The following is a 12,435-nucleotide window of genomic DNA, read 5'->3' as shown; positions in this document are numbered from 1 at the left end:
GAAGCCAGACAGCTCAAATCCCAGAAATGCTGAGCCTGTAATCCATCAGTTTTATAGCACCTTCAGGATCTATAATCAAGTCCGTTTGTCCTAAATAATGCATGTCGGCTTTTTTGGTTTTGTTCTTCACTATGCCGTTCCCCCATCCATCCCTATACATTTTGAAAGCTAAAGCTAAATGAAAATACTATGAGCACTGAGTGTTCCTCACCACAACGCTCACCCCATGGCTACTCAACTGTGCAGGGCTGGGCAGGCAGGAGCCATTTGGAATAGAGTAAAGCTGGAAGTACATTGCCAAGAAAAGTCTCACAGATTTGGGAATGCTGTTTCTGCTAAGAAATTGCTTGAATGTGTGAACAGCATCCGTTTTCTCCTTGCTGCTTGTATCACTTCTGTACCTCTACGTGGCTTTGAGGGCATTAATGCGAAGCTGACGTGAAAGGGTAGTGCACCTAGATCGAGGTGTTTACAATCACGAGCACACGTTATGGTAGCTGTTAATGGCAAGTTTAATTTGAATCAGTGCCTATGGCAGAACTGTATCAAACCATCCAAAGGCCATGGGCAGTGTTTCTGTGTGAAAGGACTAAGTCTGGTAGGTCAGCCTAAGCAACTGGGCAGAGCAACTCTAGGTTGTGTGGTCCGTCAGTCTGGCCTTGCACTTGCAGCCCTCTGGGACACACCAGGGCTCTCACAAGCTGGGGGCCTGACTGTCGTTCCACAGTCCCAGCCCTTGCAATGGTATTGTGTAGGAAAACAAGTCCAGTACTAACTGGTCTGGATAAAGGAAATGAAATAATTAACAAGACATTGCCACTCCTGGTGCCTGTCAATACGATGGATAAAAAAGCTATGTTGTAGACTGTATTTCTTGGCAGCTCTGTATCATCCCAGCAGACACAGTGGTTTGTGGCCAGAGCATGTGAGCTCTCTAGCTCACAAACCCTTCCTCCCCTGCACACGGTTTTGGTTATCCCTGCAGAGACTCACTAAACCTGACTCCCTGATCTGAAGACTAAGAGAAGGTCCTCTGGCCCCTTGTCCATTCTGGATAGGGCCTGGAACCATAGGGGACACCCCTACGGTCCAGCAGTGCACTGAGAAACATGGACTGTGGTAAGGCAATGGATACCTATCAAAAGGGAGGCATTTGCTACCATCCTCAGAGGACAACTATACAGTCCATCTGCATGTATGTCCATACAGTCCATCAAGCTGCCACCACAATCAGCCAAGCATAACAGTCCCGCTTAAAATATATCAAAACTTACAAAAAGCAACATGAAACAAATTGCCCTCCTTACAAAAGCCAGTTAAAAAAAACAACAGAATTTTTGTGTTTATTTCTTCCTGAAGGATTTAGAGCATGGGTGAGATCCAGAGGTGGGTGAGACAGTCCCTTGCAGAAAAACCAAGTTTTCTTGACAGAAGCAGCAGCACAAAGGTAAATCCTGGCTGGAGGGCACATACCTTCCTTAAACCTGACTTACATTTATCTTTCCAAGGAAGTGTAAAATGCTTGTTCGATTTCTTTCTAGCAGGAAGGACAGCTTGGGAGAGGTGGGGAATGCAAGGTCTTGCTCTGGCTCTTTCTTTCAACACCCTTCCCTTTCAGAGACAATGATTGAGTCTGAGTAATGTGCTCCAGCAGAGAGGGGAAACGCAGGAGGGAGTTAATGAACAGGAAATGGTGGAACGAGAGACAGAATTAATGAGCAGGAGAGCTGCTCTGGTTTGCCTGCCTATTGACACCATTCGTCCACTCAAAAAGGACATTGTGTGCACCTGCTTTCTGGCTTTTAACAACACTACTCTTTGACCCATTTGCAGAAGTTTCCACACTACCCAGCTAACTCCCTTTCCTTCTGGAGGTTGCAGGTGCCCCTGAAACAGCCTGTTTTCACAACAGCCTGTTGCAAAATAACAGGCTCGTTCTCCTCAGTGGGGCTCTCTGCATACCTGCTGCATGTCTGTGTACACAGGGAGAGACAAATCCATATGCTGTAGCAGCGACTAAGCAATAAATTTTCCTCCAACTGCAGGTGAGTCACAGGAAATTTAATTTACTCTGCTCCTTATCATACAGCAGCAGAGTAAGGCAGGACCCATAATGACCCTTTGTTACAGGGCTCTCTCTTAACTGGTTGAACTAACGCAGCTCTACTTTATATGACAGTCCTTCCTTGGATTCAGATGGAGAATGATGTACCTTGACAAAACTGTAATCTATGCATACAGGGGAAGAATGGTTTTTATCATTTCATAGGGGATGCTTTGGTAACCATGCCTTGTGGGCTAAATTGGCTACAGTATGAGAAACTTTAAATCCCAAATAGAGGAAGCACCTGATGGGATTAAAAAGATTGAAAGTCTTGCAGACCTTATCTCACTCAAACATATCGGCTGGGTTTAAGTATGCCCTTCTTGATGCAGTAGCTTGTGAAAAAATATTCAGAGGGCTGAAGAAAGATGAATATAATATGGTTCACATCAAATTTGGAAATGTCATTTTCCTTTCACGAGACTACTGAGAACTTGCTTTCATCTCTAAGACAAATTTACACATTCTGCTGCACCAGTTTTAAAGCTTTTGGCTGTTTAATTGCGCAGATGAACTTTTGGCCACCTGAAAGACAAGCTGAACAAATGAGGCTGCACTGCAGTACAGGATTTCTGCCCTTGGCAGCTCTTCTAAGGGAGAATTATATTTGGCAGGTGGATGCAGCTGGAGAGCCTATTAGTCCTTCCACAGTGGGAGAGCTTGGACCTAATCTCAACCATTATTAGATACCAGAGAATCTAAAAAGGGGAAGGTATTTAGAAGGGCCCAGTCATGGGAAAGGCTTCACTCTGAACATGCATCTTATTAGACAACAGAGAATTCGGTCACGAAACCCAAATTTGTAAGAAAGAAACCAGGCATTGTGGGTTCCAGAGGTTGTGGTACAGCTTGTTTTAAAGGATAGTTAAACCCTCCATTCTTATGAAGACATTCATAAGCATCCTGAAGGCCAGAAGCTACCAATTAAAGGAACCAAAAATCCATTCTTATAGCTTAGAATATTGTGATTTGCAATCTTGTGATTTGGAGGGGGGGACAACACGCAGAGGTAAATGTACTGATTCATGATTTCTGAATTTTGGTGGAATCACCAGTACTAGCGCTTTTTAAATGAAGAACATTTTTTTAATGCAAGAAAGTTCTAAGAATGTGTATTTTGCAAAAAAGCTGACCAGATGGTTACAGCGACTCTGCCTGGCTTCATACACTATGAATTTTAAGCAAAACTGGCAGTGTGTCAGGCATATGCACCAGAGGTGCGTGTCTATATGCTAGTAGCACATATCCTTGTGTTGGCTCAGTGCCGGACATGATCAACATGTCCTGTAATGAGCTACATCTACAGAGCAATAACCTAGCAGAAGATCAGATCGTCTTTACAAAACCTTGGCAGTGGATTTACAAAACCTTGGCAGTAGCCTTTCTTTAGTTTGGTGTGCATATTTAACTTCTACTCACATAAATGACAGAACATTTGAATGGACTAATGTGATGATGTGAAGCAATCTATTGTCAGAAAGGTTAGCCATGCAGGTTGAGATAGCTAACGCCGTTCTGTTTATCCGACTTGCATCTGCAAACTTTGCAGACTGCCTCTTTGCCATCATGTCATTTGGTGTTGTGGCAAATTTGCTCTGCGTATCTGCAGGCTCAGAGGTGGATGCTGTGGCATTCCAGCACAATGCCTCTTCAGTTCAGGAATCTGATGAGCTCATGTGTCACTAATATGAAAGGAATGGCTCTTACAAAGGCCAGGAGACAAAAGACCACAAAGTCTCAGCACATTAAAAAGAAAAGGTAAAATAATTCCTAAATTAGTCCTGGAGGAGAATTCCAATATAAGGAGTAATAAGATTATTGTTGGCTCGTTTTTCTTTTCTTATATCCATCACTAATACAAAGAATTCTTAGAGAGACAAAGATACAATGTTGGGTCACCTGTACATGGCATCTTCCAATGTTGCACTGAGGACTTATCCCACCTCTTCTGATATCTAACCATACTGGCATCCCACCTGAGAACTTATTCTGGATCCCCCCCACTTCTTCTGAAGGAATAGTATTGACCCACCTGACCACGTTTTGTTGTTGTTTTCTTTTTAATCTCCTTTGAGTTACGTTCTAAATACCGAAATGCATTTTCTCTCATATATGGCCAAAATTAATTCCAGGTTTTCAGACGGTTACTGAGTTTTTAAGGGGAATCTCCATACTTCCTCACTATGAAACCATAGAAAATTCTGTCAGATAAGCTTCATTTTCAGTCCATTTTCCAAATTAAAACTGAAAGGAAACATTTAGGAGTGCTGACACAGAGCAACTGTTTGTGCAGATTTCCAGCCTGGAAAATGATGGATTTTAAATAGTTATAGATTACAGGGATTTACCCTTGCAGCCCCTGCGAATGTTATCGGGACTTAATAGAGGATACATTCTACTCAGAGCCAAGGCATTTTGTTCAGGCATCGAAAGATGAAAGAGCATATTCCACGAGTCCCTTTTTGATATTACTCTGTCTGCTTACTAGTCCTGTAAAACTTACATGAGATTTAACTATATTTTAAAGGAAATTTGTAACACTCATTTAAGAAAGCACTGGCCTTTCTTAAGTAGCCCTGATCGTGAAATGTATGGAAAGTGGAACAGGCCAGCAGGCCTGCTTGCAGATTGTCATAAAATACAAAGAGGGTGTTCAGAGATGTGTGAAATATATGCACATCACCCAAGAACTGAAATTAAACAAGAAAAAAAGAAGGATGAAAACTGATTTTCAGTTTCAAAAAAGGAACCTGGTACAAATAAACTTCCATTAGGCTTCAAATCCTGAACTGGTAATTCTCTTCAGGTGACAATCTACAGGAGTGAGCCTTCTCTTGCCAGCCTGCCTTTCGATATATTCACTTTTGCTGGGCACCTGAGTTTCATATGATGAACATGTTTATGTGAGTCAACCTCTCAGTTTATTGCTAAATTGTGCATAAATTTTCTGCTGCAAAAGGCCAGTACCATACTAACACTCCAATAAGTGCTTGCCGTACTTCTATTTTCTGGATCTATCTGCAAATGGAACACAACATATCTGTTTCTCAGTATTAAAGAGTAACCAGATGAAAAAAAGCTATTGCTTACACATGATGGAAACATGAACTATCCATGTCCTTCTAAATCTCTGGAGCTCATGTACCCTGAATTAGCAACTAAACCTCAAACCAATCCTGAAGCTTAATTTACCAGTAACTGAAAAACAATGAGATAATGCAAACCTTATTGCTTCTTTATTTAACCTAATCAAATCCTTCAAGTCTTTTCCTTGTCTCTAACCTAGCTATGTTGTGTTTTCACTCAAAATGTCTTTTCATCTTCCTTATATCCTGGCTATACCCACCACAAAAGAACTGTCAGGGAAGGTTAAAAGACTAATTGTGCCACAGAGAAAAAAGCACGCTTTTATCAGGAAAGCTGCAGGCTGTTCTGCTTTATCCAGAAAAATGAGGGGCAAAGATAATGTAGATAAGGGAAATTCACAGCATCCCCTCAGGTTTCTCTAAACATAATCTATCAAACAGCTACTTTCAGGAGGACTCCTTAGTTTAAGCATACAGTGGCTCCAGGTAAATGCTCACACAGAGAAACAATTACAGCTGCATTTGCACAGCACTGCATCCAAGTTAATAAGGCCCACGCGGAGGCAGCTGCATTGGCTCCTCACACATCAGCTGAACTGCGTCAGAGGTTATTACTGCACACACAGGGCTCAGAAAAGCCGGCTCTGGGAATTCCACTGCGTGTTCATCGCAGGCAGGCCAGCCTCAGTGTCATGGGTTGTCTGAGCACCAGAGACTCCAGGCACAGGAAACGGAGAATGGATTTCCAGGTCTGTCTTTAAACTAATAAGATTAATAAAGTAGACGGTCTCTCTATAACAAGAAATCTGTGCTATGCGTCATTTTACCAATAGCAAAGAAGTTCCATGAATGCTGTCTCTGCTTGCAGAGCTATCAGCCTCATGGACCATAATGTACAATCCTCCTCCTCTGGGAGAACCCCTGGCAAAATACAGCAGCACAAACATGACTAACCTTCATCAGAAACTGGGCTGCTTGCAGGATTTAGCTTCTCTTGCTGGTACAACAGATAAAACACACTGGACTGTAAGACTGCTGGCAAAGTCTCCTCCAGTTCTGCCCAGTAACTACAGAGGAGATGCAGACTGAGGTATGAACTACTGGCTAGAAGATTACAAACCTCTACATTTTGTGATTCCCAGATCCTCGACTGTATTTTTGACTGGCAGATCTCAAAGCAGCTTACAGAGGAGATCAGTGCCAATATTTAATTTGACAAATGAGAAAACTTAAGTCCAGAAGTAAAATGACTTATCTAATGTTATCCAGAAAACAAGTGGTAGAGACAGCAATGGAATCATAGTCCTCTGAGCCCCAGCTCCATTTTAGTTGTTTAGTCTATCTGACATTTTTTACTTTCTTACCTTCTATAAAACAGTATGTCATTTTGTGAATCAAGTCTAGTTTATGATCAGCTCCTTATGGATCAACTCAGTCTGATGCATATGGGTTGTTTTTTTAAGCCAGCAAAAGAGCATTTTTATCAAGAGATTTTGATTTCTCAGTCAAACCTTTTGGAAAAGCTGGTGTGTGGGGGGCACTTTGTAAACCTATGAATTGGTGAAGTTTTACACATTGCATGATTTATGCTTGCTTTCCATAGCTTTGCCATGTGTTGAAACAAGCTAGTCAAACTACCGGGGAAAATCCATAGATTTAGTCATCTGCCAGACAAGAGGGCCATAAAAGCACAAGCCAAATGACTGCACATTTTCCTTCAATGGCTAACTATGAACACTGAAGCCACAGTAACTGACTTACACTCAGTCAAAGGAGGCACATCCTTTCCAGCCTGTCTGGGTATTTAAGCACGAGAGAGACTGCTCATCATAAACTCACTGGTAAGCACCCAGGAACGTTTACACCATGTGACAAAGCATGATGCAGATACTCTTGAGCTAACTGCAAACAGGTTGTCTGCAGTGCAGAGCCATGTGGACTTACCACCCCCAGTCCAGAAGCCGTACACTGGGGTTTGCACTGTGCTGCAATTCAACTAACAATCCCTGCCTCTCGGGACGAGGTTCCTCAATTGAGTAAACTCAGAAATCTGCGTGCTAAAATTCAGACATGCTATTAATTGTTTGACAGTCTATTTTAGGTCTTCTTTTGCAAATCATTGAACACGTGCAACTTTTATTAATGCCACCGCAAACTGACAGCTCCAATCCTCTCCTGGGAGCATGCAGAATGCAGCAGACCTGGACCTTTGCGTTGCTGTTCTGAAGTCCAAGAAAATTTTTTACTTTTCCTTTATGAATCTTTCCAATACAATTAAATAATTCCAGTTTCTAGTCTGTCTTTTCCAGAATGCAAGTCATAAGTCAGGATGTAAAAAGCTTCCTTCAATCAGACACAAGATACTGAATTTATGGTTCTGTATTCTTGTTATTAAATACATTCTTTTTCATAGAGGGTGGACAGGTCAGGTTTTTCTCATCCTCCATAATTTTATTGAGATTTTTAAAAATATTCCTGTCGCAAGTTGGGGCAAAATGACAAACTTGACATTGCCCTTCTTCCTTTAAATACATTCAGATCACATCAATTTAAATCTTTAATCTTCCCTTTTCTGGCATTGTAATGTAACACTAGGGTAACATACTGAAATGAAGAATAATTTTCAATGGACAAATGAAACTTCTAACTTTCAAAGTATCCCAGGGAGAGACCTACACAAAGAGAAATGCCTTTTCTACTCAAAAACACCCAAAATGAATTTGGGTGATTTACTGAAAACAATGCTGCTCTGCAAACAGTCTTTCTTTTGATGTTATGAATTGTGTTTACTAATAAAAAAGGTTAGCTTGGGAATTTCTGCACCTGCTCTAATTGACTTTTCTTTACCTTACCAAAGTCTGAATAAAATGTAGTGAGAAATAAGGAGGGGCAAAGATGACTGAGCAATACTTCATAGTGACAGCTCAGCCTTGCCATTCCAGTGTGGCTGGAACAAGAGATATGAGGACATTCATCACTTCCTGGGAGTTTTTCGCCACTACAAATAAACACACAATCACTGCCCACCCTGATGCTTCCCTGCAGGCCCACATGCTCAGAGACAGTGTGGATTTTACCCTTTTCTCCTCTACCACATGCAAGGTGGAGACACTATAGAGATTTTCATGTGAAGCCTCCCATCTCTGGGCAAATTTAATCTGCAATATTGCAAAAGACTAAATGGCCTTAAGCAAGGTAAAAAAAATGGATTAGTTTTGTAAAAGCACAACAAAACAGAACACCCGCCTTTCCCTCAAACCAAACTCTAATTATGGAAGCAGTGCTAGACAATATGAGATTCAGAGAAGAGAAAAAGAGGACAGACTGAGAGACATCTCTTCTTTCAACCTTTGTTATATTGCCATTCAGATCCTCAAAAGAACTTGGAAGAAATCCTCCAGTAAGAGACAGAAAGTCAAGGATAAGGTAAATATAAGGCAGAAACTTTTTTTTAAAAATGGTTGCTGTAGAAGCTCAGTTAGGGAGAATGGTTTTTTTCTCCTTCACTTTGGTTTGCCTTTAATCTTCCAACTCCTCCTGACCCTTAATAAATAATTAACCAGCTGTTGAGGCAGGCTTTATGTGATACAGTCATACATCAAACTTAATAGGAAAATCAAAGTTTACTTAAGTACAGAAGGCATTGAGAGAGATCACAGTGCAGCAGCAAGAAGGCATTTCAGTAATATACCCTTTTCACATAGTGAAAAGGTCTTATAAAATGATTTCAGCTGCATATTTATTTTAATATCATTCTTGTCCAGAAGATTTACAACAGTGCTTGAAAATTTCTCATGCAAACATAATTTATATAAAATAAGATATTGCTAGTAATTAAAATTTATAGTGTAATGTAACATTAAATGCTTTGGTTTTCTATGGTGCCTTTCATCTGAGAATTTCAAAGCAGTTCAGAGCATTAGTGTACATCAAACCGATTTCAAGTTGATTACATACTAGGAAATCTCTTCAGATGGAAACTGAGGCAAAGAGGTAATCATCTAATTTCAGAAACAACAGGATGTTGCTGGATGCCCACTCTGGGGTGCTATATCTGATCTAATTTTTAAGAGGACAGATTTTCAGCATTTAGCATAAACAGGCCGCTTCAAGTTGGTTGCAAAATGAGTCTTCTAAATTAATTCCTCCCCCAAATGCAGACCCACACAACTGGCCTGTTTGAGCCCCAAACCAAACTCAGTGTTTCTGACTCCCTTAATAAAACAGGTATTGGGCCATATGTAGGTTGCCTGCCACAACTGTTGAAACATTAAAGTTAAAGAGATAAATGAGTAATTTGGGCCACATATTCCCCAGAGCTGCTTTCAGTCAGCGAAGAGGAGTAATGGCTGTTTGCAGACCTCCTGTTTAGATGCTGTGACTACATTTCTCCACTGATTCTATAAAGAGCCATGGAATGTGCCTAAATCCATCCTATGAGCTGATCAGCACCGGAATACAACCCATTAGGTCATGAGGCAACTTGTCACTTTCTTTAAAAAGACTTTAATTGAAATAAGTCATTCTCCGTGTAGCAGGATTAATGGAGCCTTGTTTCCTATAGATCTGTCTCTGATGGCCCTACATCACCACACTGCAATAGCTTCAGTTCCTCCTACACATCTCTGCCAGCATTTCCCACACTTTGGAGTATCTCCAGTTCCTCCCTTCTGCCTCCCCTGAGCTTTCACAGCTCTCCCTCACATCCTCAAGCTACCGAGCAAGATGATATAGCTGGTTATGATACAGCAAGATGATATAGCCTGTGCCTGTGATGGACCTGTCTGCTCGCTCATGCTAACTGGCCAGTCAAGAGGCCAAACAGAACAGGTAACTGCTGAGCTCACCAGCCCGCCTGCACTGAGGCACTCTTCTGCATATCTATCCTTTATCCAGCCACAAGTTTCGCAAAGCTTTTAGGATATTAGTATCTTTGAGACGTTTACCTTCCTGTCAAATGGGTCTCAAACTGATTAGGAAACTGTCTGACGGATAGGCAGGGCAATTGCACAAGGCACAACTCCTAAGGCAATTGCGTTAAGAAAACCAACCAAGCACTCTAAGGAGAAAGGACAGCTGAGGTTGCAACATTCTTGGTTCTTCTTGGGTTTATTAAAACAAAAAATGGGAAAAACAACACCCTGCATTCTTTGGCATGCCTGAGATGGATAGCGATGGCTATGTGGTTTCTTGTTTACACGAAATAAATAAAAGGGAAGGTCAGAGTTTGGCTGGGGGTATACCCACACAGCATTGTGCAGGCAAAGGGAGTTTGCTTTACCCATGTGCCAAGCTTGCCAGAGCACGTAAAAGCAATCAAAGCAGTGCCAAGCGTGAAGTAATCAGCCCTGACGGGAGGCAGCATATATTTTCTCAGCTCAATGTTGCAGTAACCACGTCAGTAGGCTTGGAGCACAGGGAAAGCAAGTTCGTGTCTGCATGGAGAGTGGGCGCAACAGGCTTGCATCTGCCTGCAGAAATACACGAAAGTTTTCTGTCTGACTCCGTTCAGCAGCACAGACTCGAATACAAGGGGTATTGGAGGGCAGAAAGAAAGGTTAACTATGGGAACTGAATGAAGAAACTCCTGCTGCAAAGCAGTTCCAAATGAGCATTAAGTTAATGGAGTTCATTAGGACATTGCAGCCAGGGATCAATCTACAGCTTCTGGGGACCTGGGCCACTGGGTCTGACAACATCATCATCTTTGTGGTCTTCAGTAGGGTTCTGCACAAAAACATTTTACTCACAAGTCTTTAATTTTCTAATAAGGTTCTGCTAAATAAATGTATTAAATTTCACTTAAAGAAAAACAAACAAACAAAACACAACAGGACTTTTCCGAGATGGATAGAGTAAGTATGATCAGCAAGCTGTAAATACCTCTACGATAACTGTGACACTGGGGTACCGCTCTCTAGCTGCATAAATGTCACAGCAAGGTCTGCAAATGCCTAATTGTTAAAAAAAACATGCTGTCATTAATTCGCTATGAAAACACAGAAAAAGATGTTTCAAGTTAGCATCCCTCAGATCTCCAAATGAATGTCTGTGAATGATTTTATCTGTCTAGGCCATCTGGTCTTCTATGCAGAGACTGGGCTTCTTTTCACATTTCTGGCTGTGGTTCTACATTTACAAACATGCAATGAACTAAAAATTCAAAAGTAGATGATGTGAAAAGGACTGCTGGGGAGAGTCAGACAAAAGACCAGGCAAGTGATCTGGGGACAAAAAGTCTGGTGTAGATGACCATGCCATGAGCACAGTTCTGTCTCTTGAAGAAGGGTGCATTACATTATCTTACTGGATTACTCCTGGGGGCAGGACTGCTGTGAAGGAACACTCTGGCCCACTCAGAACACATGAAAAAGAGAGACTGGATTTCCACCTGACAGCAGTTTGTGAACACAGTGTTTTGTGAACTGAAAAGGCAACAGGACTTTTGTTGTCACTGTCAGATTAAGTACTCACAGCAGGGAGGGGAAGTTCACGAGCAAACACCGAGAATTGCTTTATTCTAAGAAGTAGAACTTCTCACGTAGTATTACGATGACAGCCAAATCATAAACATCTGAAATTGGTAGCCACATGAACAATGAAACAGCAGAGAGATAATACTCTTCAGGTTTGGTGAAAATGATACAGAAATAATCACAGAAACAAGCATCCAGTTTACCATTTTGCTTAGCTAGAGCTGAGTAGGAAAGTACTATGGAAAATGATAGACAAAATAAAGACCTGAAGAAAACCACAATGTACCACAGCATGATTAGACAAATCATTTTGTTACAACACAGAGTGAATGAGACGCAGTGAAAAGACGCCAGCAATTTTCTAGACCTCTTGAAAATGCACCATGAAGAAGACAGGGAGAGTAACCAGTGACACACACGAGGATTTGAGACTATATGCAAACTCTGGAACTAGGTATTTTGTTGCCAGAATTTAGAAACACATTTCCACCATCTATTATGCGTCAGGATTTTTTTTCTCTCAGGGCTGATTTACCCATCCAGCCTTTTATTATTTACTTATTTTTGGTGAAAACGAGAACTACAATATTCAATCAAACCTTAGTCTTTCAAACCTTTTTCACCCCAGTGAAAAATTATCTTTGTGTACCCTCTAATATTGGGCATCCTGGACCCCAATGCTTCAATGCTACAGGGAACTGAAAGTCAGTCTAAAATCTTTCAAAGGACTGTTAGCAGGGAGGAAAGTGAGAAGCTAATGTGGCAAGCT

General features: G+C 41.4%; 1 protein-coding gene across 4 annotated transcripts in view; it reads right to left on the bottom strand.

The window, feature by feature from the left end:
* The window catches only part of HECW1 (HECT, C2 and WW domain containing E3 ubiquitin protein ligase 1), a 273,800-nt gene that overhangs the window by 21,059 nt on the left and 240,306 nt on the right, over nt 1–12,435 (bottom strand). The window lies entirely within an intron of this gene.

Source organism: Mycteria americana, chromosome 2 (genome assembly GCF_035582795.1).
Source record: "Mycteria americana isolate JAX WOST 10 ecotype Jacksonville Zoo and Gardens chromosome 2, USCA_MyAme_1.0, whole genome shotgun sequence".
NCBI lineage: Eukaryota > Metazoa > Chordata > Aves > Ciconiiformes > Ciconiidae > Mycteria > Mycteria americana.
Note: the sequence above shows the minus strand (reverse complement) of the source record. Positions and strands in the feature narration are given on the sequence as shown.